Source organism: Girardinichthys multiradiatus, chromosome 11, assembly GCF_021462225.1.
Source record: "Girardinichthys multiradiatus isolate DD_20200921_A chromosome 11, DD_fGirMul_XY1, whole genome shotgun sequence".
Taxonomy (NCBI): Eukaryota; Metazoa; Chordata; class Actinopteri; order Cyprinodontiformes; family Goodeidae; genus Girardinichthys; species Girardinichthys multiradiatus.
In genome coordinates, this window is record NC_061804.1 from 3,687,469 (window position 1) to 3,711,548 (window position 24,080).

Here is a 24,080-nt window from a genome sequence, read left to right on the forward strand (position 1 = left end):
GACTTTGTTGTCGTATCATCAGACCTTCGGCCGCATGTTTTGGACACTCGGGTGAAGAGAGGGGCTGAGCTGTCCACTGATCATCACCTGGTGGTGAGTTGGATCCGCTAGAGGAGGAGAAAGCCGGACAGACTCGGCAGGCCCAAGCGCATAGTGAGGGTCTGCTGGGAACGCCTGGCGGAGCCCTCGGCCAGGGATGTATTCAACTCCCACCTCCGGGAGAGCTTCGACCAGATCCCGGGGGATGTTGGAGACATAGAGTCCGAGTGGACCATGTTCTCTGCATCTATTGTCGATGCTGCTGCCCATAGCTGCGGCCGTAAGGTCTGCGGTGCCTGTCGTGGCGGCAATCCCAGAACCCGGTGGTGGACACCGGCAGTAAGGGATGCTGTTAAGCTGAAGAAGGAGTCCTATCAGCTGTGGTTGGCTTGTGGGACTCCTGAGGCGGCTGACGGGTACCGTGAGGCCAAGCGTGCTGCGGCCCGGGCTGTGGCAGAGGCAAAAACTCGGGCCTGGGAAGAGTTCGGTGAGGCCATGGAGAAGGACTACCAGTTGGCCTCGAAGCTATTCTGGCAAACCGTCCGGCGCCTCAGGAGGGGGAAGCAGTGCTTTGCCAACACTGTTTATAGTGGGGGCGGAAGACTGCTGACCTCGACTGAGGACATTATCGGGCGGTGGAAGGAGTACTTCGAGGATCTCCTCAATCCTGCCATCACGCATTCCGTGGTGGAAACAGAGGCTGGGGACTCGGGGTTGGACTCTTTCATCACCCAGGCTGAAGTCACCGAGGTGGTTAAAAAGCTCCGCGGTGGCAAGGCTTCGGGGGTGGATGAGATCCGCCCTGAGTACCTCAAGTGTCTGGATGTGGTAGGGCTGTCATGGTTGACACGCCTCTTCAACATTGCGTGGCGGTCGGGGACAGTGCCTCTGGACTGGCAGACTGGGGTGGTGGTCCCCCTTTATAAGAAGGGGGACCGGAGGGTGTGTTCCAACTACAGGGGGATCACACACCTCAGCCTCCCTGGTAAGGCCTACGCCAGGGTATTGGAGAGGAGAGTCCGACCGATAGTCGAACCTCGGCTTCAGGAGGAACAGTGTGGTTTTCGTCCCAGCCGTGGAACACTGGACCAGCTCTATACCCTCTACAGGGTGCTCGAGGGTTCATGGGAGTTTGCCCAACCAGTTCACATGTGTTTTGTGGACCTGGAGAAGGCATTCGACTGTGTCCCTCGTGATGCCCTGTGGGGGGTGCTCCAGGAGTATGGAATCGGGGGCCCTTTATTAGGGGCCATCCGGTCCCTGTACGAGCGGAGCAGGAGTTTGGTCCGCATTGCCGGCACTAAGTCGGACCTGTTCCCAGTACATGTTGGACTCCGGCAGGGCTGCCCTTTGTCAGCCGGTCCTGTTCATAACTTTTATGGACAGGATTTCTAGACGCAGCCAAGGGCCGGAGGGGGTCTGGTTTGGGGACCAGTGGATTTCGTCTCTTCTTTTTGCAGATGACGTGGTCCTGCTGGCCCCCCTCTAGCCAAGACCTACAGCATGCGCTGTGGCGGTTCGCAGCCGAGTGTGAAGCGGCTGGGATGAGGATCAGCTCCTCCAAGTCCGAGGCCATGGTACTCGACCGGAAAAGGGTGGCTTGTCCTCTTCAGGTTGGAGGGGAGTTCCTGCCTCAAGTGGAGGAGTTTAAGTATCTCGGGGTCTTGTTCACGAGTGAGGGAAGAATGGAGCGGGAGATCGACAGACGGATCGGTGCAGCTGCCACAGTAATGGGGGCGCTGTGCCGGTCCATTGTGGTGAAGAGAGAGCTGAGCCGAAAAGCAAAGCTCTCAATTTACCGGTCAGTCTACGTTCCTACCCTCACCTATGGCCATGAACTTTGGGTCATGACCGAAAGAACGAGATCACGGATACAAGCGGCTGAAATGAGCTTCCTCCGTAGGGTGGCCGGGCACTCCCTTAGAGATAGGGTGAGGAGCTCGGCCATCCGGGAGGAGCTCGGAGTAGAGCCGCTGCTCCTCCACATTGAGAGGAGCCAGTTGAGGTGGCTCGGGCATCTATACCGGATGCCTCCTGGACGCCTTCCTCGGGAGGTGTTCCAGGCACGTCCCACCGGGAGGAGGCCCAGGGGACGGCCCAGGACACGCTGGAGGGACTATGTCTCTCGGCTGGCCTGGGAACGCCTTGGGCTCCCCCTGGAGGAGCTGGAGCAGGTGTCTGGAGAGAGGGACGTCTGGACGTCTCTGCTGAGTCTGCTGCCCCCGCGACCCGGTCCTGGATAAGCGGAAGACGACGAACGAACGAACGAACGAACTGTCCAACGCATTATTAAAAACTGGAAGGATAGTGGGGACCCATCGTCTTTGAGGAAGAAATGTGGCTGGAAAAAAATCCTGAATGATTGTGATTGGCAATCTCTTAAACGTTTGGTGAAATCAAATCAAAGAAAAACAACAGTAGAACTCCGAGCTATGTTTAATAGTGAAAGTAAGAGCATTTCCACGCACACAATGTGAAGAGAACTCAAGCGATTGGGACTGAACATCTGTGTAGCCTTAAGAAAACCACTAATCAGTGAGGCTAACTGTAAAAAATGGCTTCAATTTGCAAGGGAGCCTAAAGATTGGACTCTGGAGCAATGAAGCAATGTCATATGGTCTGATGAGTCCAGAATTACCCTATTCCAGAGTGATGGGCACATCAGGGTATGAAGAGAGGCAGGTAAAGTGATGCACCCATCATGCCTAGTGCCTACTGTACAAGCCTGTGGGGGCAGTGCTATGATCTGGGGTTGCTGCAGTTGGTCAGGTCTGGGTTCAGCAACAGTATGTGTTCAAAGAATGAGGTCAGCTGACTACCTGAATACACTGAATAACCAGGTTATTCCAATGGATTTTTTTCTTCCCTGATGGCACGGGCATATTCCAAGACAACAATGCCAGGGTTCATTGGGCTCGAATTGTGAAAGCGTGGTTTAGGGAGCATGAGACCTCATTCTCACACATGGATTGGCCACCACAGAGTCCAAACCTTAACCCCACTGAGAATCTTTGGGATGGCCTGGAGAAGGCTTTGCGCAGCACTCAGACTCTACCATCAGTGCAAGATTTTGGTGAAACATTAATGCAACACTAGGTGGAAATAAATCTTGTGACATTGCAGAAGCTTATAGAAACAATGCCACAGCAAATGTGTGCCATAATCAAAGCTAAAGGCGTTCCACCGAAATATTAGTGTGTGAACTTATTTTTTTTTGTGGCGACTTTTGTTTTGGCCAGGCAGTGTACTATAAAAAATATATATTTTCTGCTCTCAAACAGACGGAAGACCCTCAAAATGGTACCCTTCCATCTGCATCCAGCAGAGCATTATTCACAAAGTGGGACATGTGGAACAGACATAACATATTTGACTAGTCTACTTTCTTAGCTGAAGGTCTCATTGAAGTTATGCTTTATTTAGAAATCTAAAAACATGTTGCAAAGTGAAGAAACAGAAAAACATTAGGCTGCTGTTTGATTAAAGACTGTTTAAAATAGATCCAGACATTTTATTTTGGGAAGCATCATTCAAAACCCTTGAAGCAACACACAAGTTTAATGGACATCTGTGAGGACTTCGGCTTGAGGAAACAGCGCAGTTTTTGTGAGGAGGCCCGAGAAGGCTTGTGTGGGGGCTCAGAGTTGGTGAAAGCAAGGCTGTCAGTGAGTATCCTCACATGACCATCATCCGGTCATCATAAAAAACGTGGAGTCGGCAGAAGAAACATCTGATGTTTCAACCCCCATCTGGTCTGTATCAAACACACATATACAGTCATTCATCTTTACACCAACACACGTATACATGCATGATCCTGCACATGCACTGTGTTGGCAGTCAGACATGCTCACAGATGCTCATTCCAACACACATGGGCAACTACTATTTCATGAGCTAAATCCCTGTGTTTATGTATCCGATCACACAGTAGCAGGCCATGATTATTTAAAGGCACTCAGGGAATAGAGAAATCTAGACGCACATTGTGCATTCTGTTTGTATATCTAGATCTCCACTGTATTGTTTCACCATGAGAAGGCAAAACAACCACTATTACATTATCACACTATCACTGAGTTAAATGATACAAAGTAAAAGACAGCTACAGTGGAATCAGAATCAGCTTTGTTTGCCAAGTTTGTGCACACAAGGAATTTGGCTTCGGTTCCACTTGCTCTCAACGAGGACATTTTTGTTCAGGAATATAAAAGGGAAATAAAGCTTTTTAGTAAATATGTATATATATATATATATATATATATATATATATATATATATATATATATATACAGTGTTTTTACAGAAAAGCAAGACATGGTTGAATTGTGCAAATATGCATGGCATTAAGGTGCAGGAATTTGTGGTCTGATCTGAGAAAATTATTTTTGGCAAAGTCAGATGCAGGAGATAACATTTTGAGGATGGTGCTTAACTTATTAGCTTGTATTTACAGCATTAAGCACTGTGGAACAGACTGCATAAGGATCATTTCATAGAGCTCAGCCCTTTGGGGATCTATCCTTGGGAATTCTCCTGCACGTCTTAAACATTGCTGAAGTAAATGCTCTGAATTGTAGCATGGCCCTTTCGTCCCACAATCTCTGGTGAATGCTCTCAATGGACACGAGGTTTGACTTCTCAATGGATCAACGTTTCACTCCTTCATACCTTCTGTCACTGTGGTTGAACAGATAAGTCTTAGTCTCATTGGACCATAAAACATTTCTCCAGAAGGTATTTAGCTTGTCCATAAGGGGCACCTGCCAATGTCAGTTGAGCTTAAAGGTGTCGATTTTCTGGCAGAGGGAACTTTCTTGGCTAGCATCCTTAGTTTATTGTGATGTTAAACATGCTTCTCTGTGGATGGCAACACCCGTGTTTCAGCCACTTCCAATTTATGATGAGTTTGATTGTCTGTGATTGGTCTTGAACACTTATTATAATTTACTTAGCTTGGATGGTGACAGTTTGGGTGATAGTGTTAAAACATGAGCGCAATTGCATGCTCCAAAAGGCTGATGACCCAAAACATGCATCAAATCGTTGGAATGGATAAAGCATGCTTTAGGAAGAGTTTTCGCAAACCCAATTGAAAATTTCTGGGCTAATCTTAAAAGCTGAGTCTGTGCCACGAAACCAAACGGTTGAAATTAACTTTATGAATTTTGTCAAGGAGAGTGGTCAAATATTCAGGAGGAAGCTTGTTGATGGCTACAAATAGTGTGCAGTCAAGGTTTAATTTGCTAAGGGACATTTAACTAAACATTAAATGGTTATATGGATGTGTTTTAGCCTGTATAAATTAAATAGATCCTACGATATTTAAAATATAAACTTCTATCCAATTCTAATGTTTTTAATTAATCTATGTTGTATGTTGTATTATCATTCTACCTTGAAAAAATAATTCAGAGGCATACTTACAGGCCCCAAATTGAAAAGACCTTCATGTCCATCAAGGTGTAGGTGAACTTAGCAATGTACTGTACATCTGCCACAAAAAGTAAAAACAAATAACCCATTAATATTTCATTTTTTTTAAACTGCCCTGATTATTTCTGTAATAAACAAAGCAGTAAAAAAAACAACTGTCAAACATTGTAAATTATGTAGTAAGTCTCTGCTTTTTGCTGTAGCAGCAATTCTTTCTGCCAAACCTCTGAGTAGTCCTTGGCTATTAGTCAGATTGTCTTTTTGCAGAGGAGCAGCAACTTCAAGGTACCAACCTGCTGATTAATGACAGACTGCGAGGAGGAAACCTGCGAAGGCGAACAAATGAGACGTGAGCCTGACAGCTGCCCTGGTAACATCATAAAGAGTGTGAATGAAAACAGATGAGTGCTGCGAAAAGGAATAATCAGGTAACTGAATTTCTAACATGAAGGAACTCGATTTCACAGTGCTGCTTAATGTTGATCTGGGAGAATTTTACTGTTAAAAGTGGTGTCAAGAAAGATTTATTTGAACCTGGCTGTCAATCAGGCACTAAAATAATACAGATTCAGCCTGAGCAAGGTTAGCTATGATGTTTCCACAAGACAAATTGAGTTCGCTCTCAAGAAAGAGAAAAATTCAATGATGTATAAGTCGTGTGTGTTCAGAAATATTGTCAAGCCTAAAAAGTCTTTACTCTATAAGGTGAAGTGAATATTCTATTCTCAAGTTTAAGAGCCAGGTTGAACAATCAACATTCATAATGCTGTTGGAAACAGAACTCAGAAAACTGCAAAAAAAAGTTCTAAGCTAGTCTTCCTGCTTTTTCAATCATTTTCACACTATCAAGCAACCCAAAGATCAGTCAACTGACAATTTTTGAGTAATACCCAGCTTGCAAAGGTCTTGTATCATCCTACAAAATAATAAAACAGCTGTAGCCCAGTTCAGAAAGATCCAACCAAAGTGGATGATTAAAGCGTTTAAAGATCTCACACAAGCACCATGGTCTAACCGTTAGGCCATCCCCCCAGCACTCCCCAGCAAATCCAGTTGTTATGTGTATTCTGCTCGTGCTGTATGTTTCTCTTCTACCATTGGGTGGATTACAAAAGATTTAAATTTCATTCTTGAACCTGCCTCCTGTCTGTCTGCATTTGGACCCTTCTATCCACATCTTGCTGTCTGAAACTCCATGTATTACAGACATTTTTGGTTCTTTATGAATCACTCAGTTTCTAAACCGTGCTAGAGAGATCCCTGAGTTTTAACCAAGGAGATCCCCTGAGTCTCAGGTACTGAGGTCTTCAGAGGCTCAGTAAAATTAATCCTCAGAGCCTTAATCAAAGATATCTAATTAGTCATAGGTAGTGAGGTTTTCAGAGGCTCAGTAAGAGGGATCCTCAGAGTCTCAACCAGAGGGATCATTAGAACCTCAGCCAAATAACTAATCTGAGCTTTAGCAAGACAGATCTTTAGAGACTTAACCAGAAAGATTGTTGCAGGCTCTGTCAGAAAGAACCGCAGTGGCTCAGCAGGACAGGTCCCTGAGTCCCAGCCAGGGAGATACTCTGAGTCTCAGGTAGAGACATCCTTAGTGCCTCAGCAAGCCTTACTTGGAGCCTCAGCCAGACAGACTAAGAAGATTAGCCAGAGAAATCATTGCCTGTCCTAAGTAGCGAGATCCTCCGAGCTGCAGATCAAGACATCCTTGTTCTCAGTCATTATGGTCACGTTTCAAGTCTCAGTCGTGCTACTCTTTGGTCCTGGAGAGTTCTACCTGGTCCAACTGCTTGTACTGTTCTTTCTCTTCCTCATATAAGTTGTGCATAATTCTTTCTTCTGAACCCACTTCAGTCTTTCCATCCCAGTATTTCTGCTATCATGTTAAATGACATTAAGACCAAGGCTGACATTAAAGTTGTTTAAATTTACTCCATGTGATTAAGTTTGAATTAGGGTGATATTTTCATCCCCTCATGCATAAAAACAGAGCAGCTTTGTTTGGTTTGTTTTGTTTATCTATTGAGGCAGAAATTCCACACCCACTGATATCTGAAGTAAGCTCCCAACCTGTGCCCCATTTCTGCTTTGTTAGGAATAAATGTTGATTAGACTAATTTCTTCTTCAGGAGCTGAAATGTCACTCTGAGCTATTGTTGTTTGGTAGGGGATTACAGTCGACTGGCCCAACCTTATTTATAAAAATAGAGTGTAATTACCGTAATCAGAGATTTATACATTTAATACGAGACTGAGAATAGTCAGCACATACATGGAATGCAGCACAATTAAACACAAGGGTTTAGCATTTTGATTATTAATTTCCATTAAAAAATAATGCCCTTAACAATCAAGAAAACCAAAGAGCCTTAATTAAGTGGGTATGCAGTTTGTTGCATACGGGTACCCATTGTTTATGGGTACAAAATATAATAACAGACAAAATGGTAATCCAAAAGTAAGAACTGGCAAAGGCACCAATTGACAGGAGTTAAGAAGCTCCTAAATACCCAAATTGCACTTTTTTAAACTGTAAGAAAAAATTAAAATACCTGAGAAAAACCACATCATAGAGAGTGAGAGAGTTAGAGCGAAGAGCAAAAGCCATATCTTGCTGGGATTTGAACCCGGAAAATTCTTGTCATGAATCTAGACAGTGACTTGGGTTGAAACAGAGACATTGCACTGATGTGCCTCCTTGTTTTATTATTTTCATTTAGTTTTGTTTTCCATGTTCCCTTTGGATGTCATATCTATAGAACTGCGTGCAGGTTGGTGTGTGTGTCTCTTTCCTACCACCTTTCATTATAAGGTGTGACCGGCTGTTATGGTTTGTTTTTTGTTTTGACTCTGGTGCTGGCAGCAATTATAAACCCAATAGCAGATGTTCAGAAAAGTATGTATTGTAAAGCTTATACACATATTATGTTCAGCAAGTTTAGGGACTGGGTTCCAGGATGGCACTTGGAAGAAAAATAAGTGGTTAGTCTTTGTTGCATGAAGTGATGAGAATTGAGCTAATATTAGACATTGAGCTTACTCGTGCAGAGATGACTGAAATTCAAGGATAAGGTAAGCCTGTCCACAGAGCTGATGTTGACAGGTGTTTCATGGTCACTTGATGTTTTGTCCTTTCTTCCTTACATGAAGAAGCTAATGAACAAAGAAGTGACAGAGAGTGGACAGGTAGGTGAGCGGAGCGGAGGAAGAGGTAAAAACACTGAGAGCAGTTACCAAGAGGGCTAACAGAGGAGCTGCAGAGCAGCAGAGAGCAAGGGAGAGATCCAGGGAGGAGATCTTCCCATATATGCTAGGAATCAGGAAGCGGATCACTGGAGTCTAGAACATAGACATCTATGGTGGAATCCGGTTTTTGTCAGGGAAGACAATGGAAGTTAGAAGCTCAACTTTGAGGAACAGAGAACACAGTAAGATACTTGAGCTTGGTTACCACTCTAGTGAGCAAAATGATCTGTCTCAGGGAGCCTCTATCCTTTAAACCCCTCCTAATGAGGCCTGATGAGCTGCAGCTGTGGAACCTGCCCTTGCCTGTCACACCCTGAGGAGAAAAACACCAAACAACCTGCACACTGCTCTGTGGATATGACAACGGCAGGTGTGTCCTCCAGCTGGAGCTCATCAAGGCCAATTAGAAGCCAGATTGTCTTGCTCCCATAAGTGATAATCAGGCTCTCTTCCTCCAGTATCTTTATACTCCTTGAGTTTCTGACAGTTAACTCCGCTGTCTCTCTTTCACACAAAGTTCCGTTTCCTTGATGTTCTGTTCCTGAATGCCAGTAGTCTGCTTCCTTGTTCCTTGCTAACAAAAATGCTCTGCCTGGCCAAAAAAAAGTTGCCAACTGGATTTAACTAAGCAAATAGGTACGAGCCTCCCATTGGATAATTACTGCATGTTTTAGCTGGCAACAAGTTATTTAACCCCAACTGGTGCAATGAGTTGCTTCTCACTTCTTAAACACCCATGTCAAGACACATCCCGTGGTTGTGGAAAAGATGTCGGTCTGTTTCAGAAGGGTCAAATCATTGGCATGCATCAAGCAGAGAAAACATCTAACGAGATTGCAGAAACTACCAAAATTGGGTTAAGAACTGTCCAACATATTATTAAATACTGTAGGAAAGTGTGGACCCATCATCTTTGAGTAAGAAATGTGCCCGGAAAAAAGAATGATCGTGATCGGCAATCACTTAAACGTTTGGTGAAATCAAATAGAAGAAAAACAACAGTAGAACTCCAGGCCATGTTAAATAGTGAAAGTAAGAGCCTTTCCACATGCACTCTAAAGGGATTGGGACTGAACAGCTGTGTAGCCTTAAAAAAACCACTAATCAGTGAGGCTAACTGGAAAAAAGGCTTTAATTTGCTAGGGAGCATAAAGATTGAACTCTGGAGCAATGGAAGAAGGTCATATTGTCTGATGAGTCCAGATTTACCCTGTTCCAGAGTGATGGGCGCATCAGGGTACGAAGAGAGGCAGGTGAAGTGATGCACCCATCATGCCTAGTGCCTACTGTACAAACCTGTGGGGGGAGTGCTATGATCTGGGGTTGCTGCAGTTGGTCAGGTCTGGGTTCAGCAATAGTATGTGTTCAAAGAATGAGGTCAGCTGACTACCTGAATATATTGAATGACCAGGTTATTCCAATAGATTTTTTCTTCCCTGATGGCACGGGCATATTCCAAGATGATAATGCCAGGAGGGCTGCATGGTGGCGCAGTTGGTAGTACTGTTGCCTTGCAGCAAGAAGGTCCTGGGTTCTATTCCTGGCTGGGGGTCTTTCTGCAAGGAGTTTGCATGTTCTCCCCGTGCATGCGTGGGTTTTCACCGGGTTCCTCCCATAGTCCAAAGACATGCCTGTTAGGTTAATTGGTCACTATAAATTGCCCTTAGGTGTATGAATGAGTGTGTGCATGGTTGTTTGTGTGTTGCCCTGTGATGGACTGGCGACCTGTCCAGGGTGTACCCTGCCTCTCGCCCATAGACTGCTGGAGATGGGCACCTGCTTCCCCGCTATAGAAAATGACTGACAATACCAGGATTCATTGGGCTTGAATTGTGAAAGAGTGGTTCAGGGAGCATGAGACATCATTCTCACACATGGATTGGCCACCACAGAGTCCAGACCTTAACCCCACTGAGAATCTTTGGGATGTGCTGGAGAAGGCCTTGTGCAGTGGTCAGACTCTACCATCATCAATGCAAGATCTTGGTAAAAAATTTATGTATAATCTTGTGACGTTGCAGAAGCCTGTCGAAACAATACGACTCCGAATGCTTGCCGTAATCAAAGCTAAAGGTGGTCCAACGAAATATTTGAGTGTATGACCTTATTTTTTGGTGGTGACTTTTTTTAGCCAGGCAGTGCAATTCAACATCAGGTTAACATACTTCAATTAACAAACTCTTTAACTAGGCTAACAACATCCAACTAGACTACTTTAATCCTAAATTAAAGCAAAACACGAAACCAAAATTCCAAAGGTTATAAGAGATACTTGCTTCTATGTTTATCAGTGCTTGTTTTTCAAGCCTTTTCTTTTTAAACACTACATTTTGCCTTGATTTTATATGCATTCTGAATCCTGAGCAATATGTAGAAAATATCTCTGTGCTTTATTTCAGTGTAGCTTCAACTTCATTACGATGTGCAAAAGCTGAGCTTCCTTTATTTGAAATGTAGCTTTCATATTTTCTAGAAAAAAACATGTTTCCAGATATCCAAAAAAATAGACAGTCCCAACGGTAATATGCAGCGGTAGGGTAAATCATTAAGGACTTCCTGCACATGACTTTTCATTAGATATAGATTCCTGTAAACAGATGATTGGGATTAAACTACAAGAATCAAACTGTTTTTGGTTAGTTAAATCGTTTGGATTATCAACAGGTATGCCTGTTTTGCAACTCTGCACCACTTTTCTCTGATAATGCTGCTTCTGTCATAATTCAAATGAGTTTATTGTTAATAGACCAAAGAGTATTTTGAATATAACACACATACACTGATTCTAAACTGAAACAAGGGGGCTAAACTGCTCCAGATGTAAAATCTGTCCATTATTTGAGTTTACTTCTGGTTTTAAAATCTTAAGACAATTTTGTGAAAGCAAAAATCTAACTTATGAATATATTTAAACCACATTGGGCACCTTCTGTTTTGCAGGTCACACCAATAAGTGAACTATTTTGTTGTAGAGACAAATAATGGACACAAACATGATGTGCATGGCTCCATATTCATCAGCTGCATAGCTACACGATTGTTAGTAGGCGTAAATGTGTCCACCTGATGAATCTTCAACCTACTCCACTTCCTTAGGGAAATATGTGGCTCCTTTTTTTCAGCAAAATGTTCCGCTCTGCTCATCAGCTCATCTCTAACACACCTCTGGGATGTACAGTGGCATTTTAGAGCCTTCCCTTTGAAAACAGCTGCCAGCTGCAGTTGAAGTGAGGCTATGAGAGCAGATAGAGTGAAGCTGCTGGCTGGCAGCTTAAAAAAGAACAAATCTTCACTGTTAAAGCTCCTAAAAGCAAAAAAAAAAAAAACGAGGGTCAGGTTCCAGTGATATTTGCTTGGGAGCATGTCACAACGTGTTATCCTACAATATGCTTGATTAAATGTTTGAACAGCTCTGACTGAAAGTCACAGACCTGAGCTTTTAGAAATGTGGGGTTGCAGCTGGTAAAATAAAGGAGCTAATACCCTCCAAGCAGCAGAAGTGTGTGAGGCTGAGTGAACGTTGAAGTTCCACTTCGTGTTTCATGATGCTGCAGAACTTAGCTCTGTCCACTGGGATGTGGTTTATTGCTTTGCAGAGGACCTTGATGCTGAATATAAGGCTAAAATTTTAATCTGCTCCTCAGCTGCTGACCTCACAAAACTTTCAATCACCTGGACCCAGTGTGCCACACCCCCCTCAACTTTCATTTACTCTACACTCCTGTTTTATTGAGGAGATAATTAAAGTGGGTACGCAGTTTGTTGCATACAGATACCCATTGTGTTTGGTCATCAATTTCTTTGTAACCAATGCCTGTTCACAATAACTCTTACACCAGTGAAAATTATTTCACTTTGCCTTAAGAGTTGCTTTTTTTTGGGAGAAAAATACATTTCTGGGTTGAATAGCAAAGTTAAATAAGTTGGCTATGCCAATGAAAAACTCATCAAATCCTCTCTGCCAATACAAAAAAAACTATTCTTTCTGTTATTGAATCTTTTTTGGTGGCACTAGAAGGATGAAGTTTGAAGAACCTAAATGAGCAAACAAAAGTTTAACCTATTGTCATTTTTTTATTATTTTGAGCTCTTCATTTTAGAGAGGATTATATCAGATTGTAGAGTCGTTAAAAGAAAAAAAAAAAAAACATCTCCTGTCTCCTCTACTAAAACTTATGAAGAGTGTGTGCTACAGTGGTGTCTAACCTATGTTTTTGTGTGTGATGTACCGTGTAAGCACGATTCCCCCTCAACACTCTACTGGTACCACGTAGGTTTAAGATCAGCCTCACACAGACTGAACAGAAAGGGAACGGAAGAGGTCACGTTCATGCTTTCAGACACAGTTCAGCTCTCTGACTCTGAGCAGTAAGAATTTGCCTGCTGCCCTGGTTTTTGTATTTCAGACGTCCAACCCTGATCAGTTTCACACTTCCAGTCAGTGAAAAGGTCAAGGAACAGCTCTGAGCAATGCTTCCCATAGCAGAAAAGAGATTCAAGGGTGCAGAAACAAAGCCACCATCCAATCACTTAGTGAACTGAGTGAATCTTAATGGCTAACTACACCGATCTAGTAATAACCTTATCAGGAAGGATATTTTTTGCCTTCAGACTACTCAAATCTATAGGAGGATGTCAGGATACAGGTAATCACTATAGTAAAATCAGCTGGTATGTATATTGATGTTTTAATCTTGAAGCTGAATGTTTCTGAAATCTTAACAAGCTTTTAAGCTCAATAATTGGGAGCAACTAAATCCTCCACATCTCTATAGTAAACAAAGCCCTCATGCTGCTCGTGCTTAGGTGCAAACCAGGTAACATCTCTCTGCTCTCTGCTATGAAGTTTTCTTCAGTAATCAGTGCAACCAGCCTTCTGAGGCCTACTTTTGCTCTTTACCATGTGCACAATGTCTGCTTCATCTCATCCCCACATATAGACAAAAATGTAAAACTTCTAAGCCTGTAGTTCAGACATTTTAGAAGCAAATGGATCAGTCAAAGCATCACAAATTGGAGTGTTTTTGAAGCTTCAGCCATGAACCTGAATGAACTTGCTTCGTCGATAACTTCGTCGAGCAGCTTTTGTGAGAACAACTGTGTGCAGACCAAGAGTTGCCGCACATACTACAACAATAAACTATGGTTCATTTTTCCCTTACAACCCAATCTGCCCTGCTTCCAGGGACAGCAGCACTTCAGCCAACAAAATCAATCTAAACACATGTTTCACATTAACCAATATATGCAGGGAGAGAGTCCTCTAAATTATAGAAACTTGTTCTAACTCAACAAGGCCCAATTCCAACACCAAGCAGCTGAATGAAAAAAAACAAACAAACATAAAAACACGGTAAAGACCCATATCAAGAAAACTGTTCAAATAAAAGCCTAAACAGTAACGGTACGAGTATCACCGATCTACATGCAAAACTCACTAAACCAGCAGCCAAATCTAAAGAAAAATTAAGCTTGTTTAAAGAAACCAAAAATATACATAGTGTCTTATCTTTGCTGTTTTATGGTCATAACCCATGTTATAGTATTTATTTCTACTTGGCTCCTTTAATCCATTGTCCCTGCATCACACTGTCGTGACTCCTGACTCCTGTTTTCACCTTTATTTGTCTCTTGGAAACCATATAGAAAACTGTGACTCTACATTGCCTTGCTTTATGGCAAATGCATTCCTTACACAGTGATTAGTGAATGATGTTGACTACAGGATTTGCATAAACACTCCCGGTATTGGCTCCAATGGTTTGATGGATGTGTCAATTGTCTAAATTGGCAAATGGGCTCCTGAAAAACTGTCATGCGCAACTTAACATATCTGGATTACTAAACGCTTTTATACATGGCTGCAGTAAACAGTAAATAAGCTGGGTTGGAGATCTGCTTGTATCTTTACAGACAGCCCACTGGATCAACTAGCTCAACAGAGGTGAAATTATTTGGAGTCTACCACTTGACTTTTGCCCCAACCCCTTCAGGATTGTTTAAGATATTTGAAATGACCACTGTGTCCAAAATACTTGTACAGCTCAGCCATCCTGCCACTCTCAAAGACAGAAAGCTTCTTTGCCTTTGTCATCAGGGGATCTTGGCAGTGTAAATACCCGTCAGATTCAAAAGCAGATTTTGACTTTTTAAAGCTAACGTTCTTAAAGCTTTTATTAGTTGATGAACAGTCTGTTTGAGACTAAATGCAGTTTTCAAAAATTTGCCTATTTGTCTCCTGCTCCTGTTTCTTCTTTTTGCATTTTAAAGATCTACTTACAGCCTCGTTATGATGCACAAGACCGAAATACAAATGCTTGTAGTTTCCTACAATGTCTTAATATTTTGATCAGGAGTTTATGTACAAATTGGGGTAAAGCTTTTCTAAACAGTCAAGAAGTACTTCCTATTATTAAATGTTTCAGTTTATGACAAAATAATAAAAAAATTTGTTGTTTCTAAATGCCTGTATTTGTGTATTTAAACATCTTTTGAATTAAAAATGCAACTCAAATCATGTTTACCATTGGATAGAGAGGGTTGCGGTTCTTGCAGTTTCCTTCACTTATCTGACCTCACCATCAACAAAAATAGTTTTTCCCTCACTGACATTTCTGAGCCAGTTGTGTTTGGGACTAGGGGTCAAATTTAGATTATTCAGCTTCGGCAACTTCAACCACACCTGCTAAACTTGCTGAGTGTGTTTGAGACATCATGCCCTCGGGTTTTAATTATCCCACTTCCTTGCAAATGGAATTTACATTCCCATCTTAGCTCTGAATATAGACCAAATATTGTCCAAATCAAACCATTCCTTCTGGGTGCCGAACGTATTGCCGGTTTTTGTGAGCGAGTATCGATTTAGCTATAAAGTTACAAGACCCGGTTAGACAAAAAGGGAACAGGCAACTTCTTGAACATTTTTTTGTTTCTCAGTGTTTGATCATAAATTGGAACACAGTGCTTCACAACTCGGAATAAAAATTTATTTTTTGAGAGATTGCCTACAACTTTGAACATGTTTTATTTTTTTTATTGAGAAGCAAGCAAAAAATAGGAAAAAATAACAGAAATCTTCAGTGTGCATAACTGTTGACCCCCCTAACTTCAGTACACCTTTTGCAGCAATTACAGTTGCAAGTTGCCTTGAATAAGACTGCGATTGCCACACCTTGACACTCACGTGTTCCTTTAGCAGTATGCTTCAGGTCATTGTCCTGCTGGAACACTTCACCAACTTACACTATTTTGTAGAGATCCTTCACATAAAATGATCATTAAATTATGGCTTAGAATGTAACAAGACATGTAAAGGGGTGAATACTTTTGCAAGGCACTGTGGTTAAGGTATGTATAATATCTCCCAAATGTCAGTGGATCCCTCACACTTTTGTAAATATTTTAATACATCTTTTCATAGGACAACAGTTAAGATATGACACTTTGATACAATGTAAAGTAGTCAGCGTACACTAACTTATATAACTACAAATTTGTTGTCGGCCAATACCATTGCCATTGTTTCCGTAGTGAAAAAATAGGGTAAAATCACATAGCCAAAAAGAGTGAACAAAAAGTTTTTCAGGTAAGTGCATTTATTCTGTGATTGCATTGGATTTGTATGCATTTCAGATCTGGATGTTCTGCCAATGTACTAGTGTGTCATAAAACTCGTCAGAAAAAGACAAACAGAATGTGGCATTTACGAAACAGACATTGACAACCCTTCAAAAAATTCTTACTTTGTTATCTAGCTTTATCATCACTCCACAGTTGTTACTGAAAAGAAAATGACTTCTGGGTAGCATCTTTAAATGATGACTGAGCAGAAATGTTTTATCCAGATTAAGAAGAAGAAAAATCCTGACAATATATTTTCAATATCTGTGAATAAAGATCAACATTCACTTCTAGATTGACAAACATGTCAGGCGACTTCCAGAACCACTCTTGTGAAGAACAACTCACAGACCAACAGTAGGAACACTTGGTTTGTTAACGTGTCTGCCAAACACTGCTGGTGTACGAGGAGAATAAACATGTCTGAAGCAATCCAGAGAACATTATTTGGAAAGCAGTTTATCTGCAGCATCTCACACTTCGAATAGGGTCCAAACAGAGACACAGAACTGTGAGTCTGCACTCTGTTCTTTACACTTTGTGTTTATTCACACTTCTGTCAAACACATGCTCAGCAGATCATAAAGTTAATGGGAGGAAATAAATTGTCACATTGGCAGTCAAATTCAGACCTGCTGAGTCTCTGAAAATTTTGCTCTGAAAGCAATACATGATGCACTGTGTACATGAGGACATAAACATCAAACAGTTTTGTTTTTCTTTGCTTGTGTTTTTTAATTAATTCACATTACTTTAAGTTGCTGCAACCATAAAAATAGTACTATATAAAGTTAATTGAAATTAATTTAAAAATCCATATTCAAATACTGGGGTTGATTCAAGGTCCTGGTTTTTGTTTTTAGAGGATTATGAAAGATCACTACCAGAATGCCTGAGTAAACTCAACCAACACTCAATCACTGTTGCTGGTGTACTGCATGTGGTTTCCCATCAGCCTGACCCATAGTGCCAGGTAGATAAAGGCGTTCACCTTGTTTTGTTGATCTAACCAATGTGGATTTTCTTTTCTCTAAAAGTGTATTTTTCACTCTTTTCAATGACTTTCACCTTGAGAGAGAGACTGCGTTGGCTTCCTGTCGGTGTGTCACAAGTCACCCTGCTCTGTTCTTTGCACATGCTCATATGTCCACCTTTGAGAGGTAACATTAGTCATTAAATTTTACAACATTTAAAGCAATATGCTGATTTATGAATCTGTTTCTGTAAGTTTTGTCAGCACGATTGATTGGAACCGTCCTGAGATATGTTATAAGATCATTTAATAAGCCTGTTTAAACCTGAGAGTAAACATGTTAATTTGAGCCCGGCACTTCAGCAAACTGCTCTGCATGAAAACATTATTAGCAGGAGCAAGATGTTGGTTTATTTGAGAGGGTAATAGTCTTAGGTGATGTAGTGTCGGACCATTGTAGATGTTTATATCTGTTGTTCATGTGCTGTTTTTCAAAGCTCATTAACTCGATCAGGCTTTTTCTTTGAAGGACAAAGTCCTGTTCACATTTATTACATCTGTGGTCTTTGCTCCCAGTTTTAGACATCTTGATACTTGAAGATCGTATCTTTTGCTTTCAACACCTGTCTGCTGCCTTCAAAATGTAATTTTCTTTTTTTCTTTCTTAACAGTTTAACTGAATACAAGAAAAACATATTCAGATTAATATTTTCCAGACAGTAACAGCACCTGAAGTAAAACATTTTTCCTGAAGGTAATTTTGCAAAAAGGACAAATTGAAGCAGCAACTACTGCATAAAGGACAAAGACTGTGCATTTTTGTTTTTCCTGACCCTTTCCTATTCCTCCCATTATTTTTCTTATTTCATCATAATATGTTAAAATTCATAATGCAGTTGCTCTTGTTGTCAGATTCCCACCCTCTGGGCATCACAGCTGGGGGACACTTCTGTATAGCCCTGGGCCTGTTCTGGAGCAAACTATCAGCAGCAAATAGTAAATAACAACCCAAACCTATGATGATTAATCTGTCAAAGCCACTGTCAAGATTAATTTCTGTATTGCATCCAAAAAAAAAAACAAGCTCATTAATGTTACCGTCAACTGTGAAACTCAGTGTGCAGCATAATACTCCTCTTTATATTCAGACCAGGGCGGATTTAATTATTCACAATACTCAGTCTTTTGGTCTGCTTTGTTCTGTTATCTTCTGTTACAACAGAATGTAAATCTCCCTTTGCTGAGTGTTCTGCAGTGATGTTCCTCACTCTGACACACTGGTATTTTAATGACTTTAGACGTATTTCCTCAAGTGAGATTCTCATTTGCATTAACTACTATTATCACATACTCAGATGCTCAATGTATAATTTTCTATCTAGATTTCCAAAATAATAAGACATAAAATTATAACCACCTAGCTACATATCTTTAACAAGAAAAAAAACATCTGGGAGGATCCCTGAAGTGCCACTACCACAGCAAAGATCTTCTGGATATGGTTTTGATTCAATTCAGTCAGTCAGTCAGTCATTTTCTACCGCTACTTCCATAGTGGGTCGCGGGGAAGCTGGTGTCTATCTCCAGCAGCCTATGGGCGAAAGACAGGTCCATCGCAGTTGATTCAGTTCAATTCCGTTCAATTAATTTCATACCCTGTTTTAATCATGAACGGAAATTAGATTAGAATAGAGGGGTCAACAATTCAGGCCTAAGGATCAGTTTTTGAGACATTGTGAAACTGATTGTTTTGTGAACATTATCTGTTATGATTTTGGGTTGTTTGGTTTTTGGTTTCTGGGTTTTTCTTATATTTCTCTCACCGTTTTTGAATCATGCTTCTGTTTATTGTTTTTCTGGTCATGCTTTAGTTTTTGTTTGTATTGAGGAGTCTCTGTTCTTGCACCAGCCACGTTCTATTCTGTCTGTTAATTATCTTGCTTCAAACTAATCTGTCTCCTAGCTCCACCTGGTTTACTTTCCATATATACACTCCTGTTCAGTTGTTCTTTGCGGAAACATTATTCTGATAATACTCTTGTCCTGTAGTCACGCCACGCCTGTCTCGTCAGCCTGGCCATGTCTGTTTTTGCCTGTTCTGCCTGCCCGTTTGTTGTTTTGTTCCTGCCTCTTTTGAGAGTGAATTTTTGTTAATTAAATTTTGGCTCGTCTGCATTCTGGGGTCCTATATCTCGTAAATCTTAACATTATCATAGTTTAATTTAGCTTAATCACACTACACTGGGTTGGATATACTAAAGGTAAGATTGTCAGTTTGTCAGCACATAATTATATTTGCTTGTGTACACATATGGTTAACAACAGATGTTCACCTACACTATATAAAAAGATAAAAAAGCATTTTAGTTTGCCCATAAAATTTCCAGTTCCCTGACTTCCTCTTTGATCTGTTCAAACTACTATATGCAATTAGAAACACCACAGTAATGTCCAACCAGCATACTGTTTAGGAAGCAGACTTTTCTGTGTCCCATATATGAACATGTTTTGGTCCAAAACTTGCATATCAAATCCAGAACAAGAGCAAAGGACCTTTTCTAGACGTTGGCTGAAGCTGATAAAAATTGTCTACAGTAAAACAAATCTGTTGCAACAGAGGCTGAAAGCTCACTAAAAAAGGAAGAAGCCAGAATTCCAACAACAAACAACAACATAGGCAAAATTATACGAACAAAGACGTTTTGCTGCTGATGTATTGGCGCACTTCACAAAATAGGAAAAATAAATATGTGGAAATATTGATGCAACATCTCAAGATATCAGCCAGGACGTTAAAGCGAAGGCACAAATTGACACTGATCCTACATATAAGAATACCGGAAACTTCATTACAAAGTGGCTTAAATGGCTGCTTTCGATATTTGTAAAAAGGTTCTGTAATAGTTCTTTGTAATAGTACCCTTACCTGTTGCAGAAAGATGTCATATCACCATAATCTTTTAGGAAAGTTATTAAATCCTTGGAATAGTGAAAGGCAAATGTTAGTTGGACATGCACTGTCTGTTATAGCAGACTTTAGCACTTTAAAACAACAGACTGAAATGTAATTTCAGGCAGCTACAACACTATTTTAGCACATATTTGCAGTTTACAATGTCACTAGAGAAACATTGTTAAGTTCAATGCTGTTTTGTATCTGATGAAAAATGTCTATGTTCATATATGGAATTATGGTGGCTGGGCCTACTGGCTGCAAAAATGCACCAGATCTACTGAGACTCATCAGTGCATTCATGTTCCACCGAGAATGTAGTAAACATTTGATTTTTTTTGAAGATGGTTTTGTTTTTTCTTTCCAAGTCTTATAGTTGCTTGATGCTGATGAGGTGGATTAATGCATATGTCTGATGGGCTTTAAAGCTTGAGACATATCTTGTGTCAATTGTAAATTTAAGCTTCATTGATGACAATCATAATTATGTGACGTAATCCACTGAATGGACATTAAAATGGACTTCTCTTGGGTAGATATTTGTGGGAGAGAGTTTGTCTGGGATTGCTTCCAGGTAGAACCGACTCAGAACACCGTTCTAGATCCAGCCAAGCCATTCATTTTCTGACACATCTGAACTAGCAGAACTAGTCCACTGAACTAGCAGAAACAGAAAGTGTGTAAGATTCCTCTTCAAAAACTCAATGACAACCATTTTACCTAAACCAGGTGGGGTTTCAACATCAGCCTTCTACAGTATAAAAATATTTTCTTATCTTCAATCTTTTAACCCTAAACTGAGATGTCTACCCTGTTGTTTAACAGCAGAAACATTGACACTCAATACAACTCACTTTTATCTGCTCGCTCACATTAAACTCTTGTCTTTTCTATCTATTTATTGTCCATTCATACAAATTCCCATCTCCTCTTTCTTTCATAAACCCAAGATGCTTACTGAGCACGCTCAGCAGGACCGCTTCCCATGAGATCATCTCATTAATATATGAGAGAAATTACTACTACTAATAATAATAATAATAATCATTATCTTTGTTGGATATTGCACATGTACATTACAACGAAATTTGTCCTCTGCATTTAACCCATCCCTTTCAGGGATGAGGGTTAATAAGACACCCAGTAGGACTGGAAACTGTGTGTGTTCAAAATGTAATGATCTTTGATTACATCTGACTTCACAAACTGACAGGAACCTGCCAGGAACTGAATGTTGACACAACATATTTCAGTGAATTACATCTATCACAGCAGATTAAAGCATCTTATTGTGGCAAAGTAAATATTCACAAACGTCACATTGTCAAAATTCAATTTACTGTGCCTTCAAAAAGTGTTCATAACCCTTGAACCGCTCACATTTTGTCACGAAACAACCACAAACATTGACATGTTTTAATAAAAAGTGATGTGATAGACCGACACAAACTAGAGTATAACTGTGAAGTGGAAGGAAAAAGATATCTGACCTTTACATTTATTTTTACAAACACAAATTTGAAAAGAGTGGCAAGAATATTAATCTAGCCTCCTTCACTCTAAAATCGTGTAGTAAATTCTGGTGCAACCAGTTTCATTCTAATCTCAGTATAAGTACAGCTGTGCTGTTCTCAGAAGTTTGTTAGAAAACAGATATCATGAAGACCAAGGAACAAATTAGACTGGTGAGGGATTAAATTATTAAGTGATAAAACTTTTAAAGCAGGTTTAGGGTTTACCACAATATTCCAAGCTTTGAAGATTTCATTGAGCACTTTTTAGTGGTTGATGGGAAGATGTATGAAGCTAAATACAAGAACATCTGTGGAAGGTCTTTAAAATTAACATTCACAGATGTGCTTCATTCATTCTGATGATGCTTTTTGCCAAAGAAGGATGTGCAAAAATGTCTCTTGATATACGAAGCTAACAGAAACCTTCATTGGACTAAGTTAATACTTAGAAAAAATGTCAAAACTACTCATCATTTGCCTTGTACTTTCAATTGTCCGATGCGGTTAATTGCCAATAAAATTCCTGTTATGATTTGGGGGTGTTTGGTTTTTGGTTTTGGGTTTTTCTCTTATTTTGTTCTCATAGTTGAGTTTTGGAATCTGCTTCTGTTTATTATTTTAGAGGTGGTGCAGTAGTTGTAGGTTTGGTTTCTTGTGGTTGTTTTCAGTTCGTACTCTCTGGTTTATGTTCTGTTACAGTTATGTTACTTAGGTTTTATTAAGTCCTTGTAGTATAAGTTCCAGCCATGTTTTGTGTATACTCTTTGCCTTAGTATGCCATAGCAATCAGCTTCAGTCAGTCCACCTGCACCATGCAATCAGTCTCCCTGTTTCACCTGCACCATGTTCCATATATAAACTGCTATTCTGTTCATTCTTCGTTGAAACATTCATAGATCACAGTACTCATAGTTCTCTGCTCAAGCCAAGACTGTCCAGCCTGCCTATCCATGTCAGCTTCTGCCACCACCCGTGAGTGATATCGTTTTCAATAAAGCCTGTTACTCACCACTGGTGCTTGCTGACGTCTGCATTCTGGGGTCCACTACCACACCATGTCGTGACAATACCCGGGTCACGTTCTGCGGCTTAAGTGGACCAAAATGCAGAAAAGAGCTGGGCAGCAGCATGTTACAGGCAGGCTTAATTTTTATTCAAAGGTTATCCAAAACGTAGCATAGTCACTGCAGGAATTAACATGAGTTGAACCCAAAACTTACATGAATTCTCAGAGCAGGAGCGTAGCACAAACTGAACTTAATCAGAGGTAGTGAACGGAAGTAACCAGCAACGAACAATGAAACTAAAACAACTAATATACCGAGGGTAACAAAGGGCAGGTAATCAAAAGAACTAGGAACCGGAGTGACATGGAAGCAGGGAGGCTAAAGGAACAGGTGAAACTAATACAAAGACTAAAGCATGGGAGAAGGGACTAATAAACAATACAGAAAACAACCTAAGCAAAACTATAGACAAAGATAAATAACCAACTGAAGCATTAGAATCAGGAATAACCATGAACTAAAGGAAACTGAGAAACTGGCAGAAACAGAAGAAACACAACAACCTAAGATCTAAGAAACTGGCAAAATATGAATTAACATAAAAACCCATAAAGAAACCCTAACCACAAAAGTAAACAAACCTAAGCCAACACTGACTGAACTAACTGGGAAGGAAGCAGAGAAAGCGAGGATTAGAATAAATGTAAACAAAATGTAAACAATAACTAAAGCTAACCTATAAAGAGGGACTGGAACAATAGAGACTAAACCGAGGAACTGAACTAGGAAAGAACTACAAATAAAAAGAGAAACGAACACCCGAGCAAACAACCACAGAAGGAGAACCAAAAGACAAGAGGAGGAACGGGAAAAATAAACTAATAAACTCGAAGAGTGCAAAGAGAACAAATACCTAACCATAAATAAACACAGAGATACTAAACGGGAAACTAAACTAGAGAACCCAAGGAAGCCAAAGAACTATAATAATTATAATAATCATAATCATAAGAAAACCATGCCAAGTAATAAGAAAGCAACCACTTAAGGAACTAAGAGCGAGGGGAGGGAAAACAACAACCACTAGGAGGCAGTAGAGAGAACAAGGCTATAAGGGAGCAAAAGGAAATAAACAAACAAACATGACTACAAAATCCAAACTAGAAAAAACCTAGACGAAAAGTAAACAAACACAAAACCACAAATAAAGTCCAAAATGTCGAAACCCGACAACCCAGAGGTTTGTGGCTGTAACATGAATAAATGAAAAAGGTTTAAGAAGTATTTAC

At 40.6% G+C, this 24,080-nt stretch overlaps 2 long non-coding RNA genes across 2 annotated transcripts in view; one reads left to right on the forward strand and one right to left on the reverse strand.

The window, feature by feature from the left end:
* Positions 1-24,080, reverse strand: part of LOC124875875 — a 412,032-nt gene that overhangs the window by 250,048 nt on the left and 137,904 nt on the right. The window lies entirely within an intron of this gene.
* The window catches only part of LOC124875877, a 40,517-nt gene continuing 34,705 nt past the window's right edge, over positions 18,269-24,080 (forward strand). The window contains exon 1 of the long non-coding RNA XR_007040158.1: positions 18,269-18,313. This is a non-coding gene — a long non-coding RNA (uncharacterized LOC124875877). The remainder of the gene's footprint in view (positions 18,314-24,080) is intronic.